The sequence below is a fragment of the Colobus angolensis genome, unplaced genomic scaffold (genome assembly GCF_000951035.1).
Source record: "Colobus angolensis palliatus isolate OR3802 unplaced genomic scaffold, Cang.pa_1.0 Scaffold45, whole genome shotgun sequence".
Taxonomy (NCBI): Eukaryota; Metazoa; Chordata; class Mammalia; order Primates; family Cercopithecidae; genus Colobus; species Colobus angolensis.
In genome coordinates, this window is record NW_012117932.1 from 5,296,240 (window position 1) to 5,297,778 (window position 1,539).

General features: G+C 45.4%; 1 protein-coding gene and 1 long non-coding RNA gene across 2 annotated transcripts in view; one reads left to right on the forward strand and one right to left on the reverse strand.

Annotated features, from left to right (window-relative positions):
• Positions 1-1,148, forward strand: part of LOC105523072 — a 3,481-nt gene extending 2,333 nt beyond the window's left edge. Inside the window, exon 3 of the long non-coding RNA XR_001003534.1 lies at positions 368-1,148. This is a non-coding gene — a long non-coding RNA (uncharacterized LOC105523072). The remainder of the gene's footprint in view (positions 1-367) is intronic.
• Positions 1-1,539, reverse strand: part of DLGAP1 (discs, large (Drosophila) homolog-associated protein 1) — a 691,004-nt gene that overhangs the window by 191,013 nt on the left and 498,452 nt on the right. The gene's annotated exons all lie outside the window — the stretch shown is intronic.

The window sequence follows — 1,539 nt, forward strand, 5'->3', positions numbered from 1 at the left end:
GGCGAGATGGCGGGCGCCTGTAGTCCCAGCTACTCTGGAGGCTGAGACAGGAGAATGGCATAAACCTGGGAGGTGGAGCTTGCAGTGAGCCGAGATGGCGCCACTGCACTCCAGCCTGGGCGACAGAGCTAGACTCCGTCTCCAAAAAAAAAAGAAGAAAATGACACAGTCTCTACATTTGATTTGTGAAACTCCTATGAGGCTAAGGAGATCAATTTTACACCAATAACCAATTAATCATTTCAGAAAATGAGGTCATTTTTAATATTCTTGGGGTTACTCAGCAAAACACTTTGCTTTGACGTCTCTTTTGTACTTTCCTCAAATCCTTCCTTTTCTTCTCAGCTTTTTGAATGCGTGACTGAAGGGCACTGCCGCTCACCGACATGGACAACAGTAAAGGAACTTGGTCTCCACTATGCCTGGTGGTGGTGGGCCACGCTGCCCAGGAGGAACCCGCAATGAGACTGGCAAATGCCTTAACCATCTCATTTTCTCATCAGGGAGAAGCCTTAATGACTCTTAATGCCCACATACTTCCTGGGAAAACACGTCTGCTCTGTAGGGATAAAGGACGCTCTAGACCAGGCTCTGCTGAAAGATCCAGGGCAAAGGTTCCCCACAAGACCATGTCCAGCCTCAAATAAGGCCACAGAAGAGCCCAGGCTCTCTGAGGAGCACCGGCTCCGAGGCAGTCACATCAGGAGACAGAAACAGACATGTTGGTGCTGCCCTCTCAGGTCATTGCAAACGCCACTTGAGGAGGGCTGAGAGCTTTGCAGCATAAAATGACCAGAACAAGGAGAAACACAGATGCAATGGCAATAGCTGGCAATTCGCACATGGCGTCAAACACCACTGCCACAGAAGCTTTTTAGCTACAAGCCGCGCTATGCAACCTTTAAGCAAAACATTATTGATTTTGTGGTTGTAAAAACATACCTTCAACTGCAGAACTCAGTTTTATGACACCTTGAACAAAAACAAAAAGTGGCAGTTATACAATGGACCCAAATCGCCTTTTCCAGGCTTCTCATAACACACGCATGCTTCAGACGTGGATTTTTCTTTTTCTTTTTTTTGCTGGTATTGCAAGAATGTAACTAAACAAATATCAACTTCAAAAATAAAATAACGTTTAGTCTTAACCAGGTCTCATGGATGTCTTCTTTTCCCCCACTAAAACCATTTGGGGAAATTTTTCACTAAAAATGGGATCAAACATGTTTTTGGATGGGATAAAGGCCAAGTCTGTCTAAGTGACTTATTTCTGTGTATAAATTATACCAGATTATGGATCAATGAAAGTTCACACAATAGGACACCAGGGACAAGCACTTCCTCTATGGTACTGTATACAGAGAGCATTTGATGCATGTTAGGACAGAGTTTCTGTTTAAACATGTAACAGATGGTTAAAAACCATGGTGTGGGCCAGGCACTGTGTGTGGCTCACGCCTGTAATCCCAGCACTTTGGGAGGCCGAGGCGGGTGGATCACGAGGTCAGGAGATCGAGACCATCCTGGCTAACATGGTGA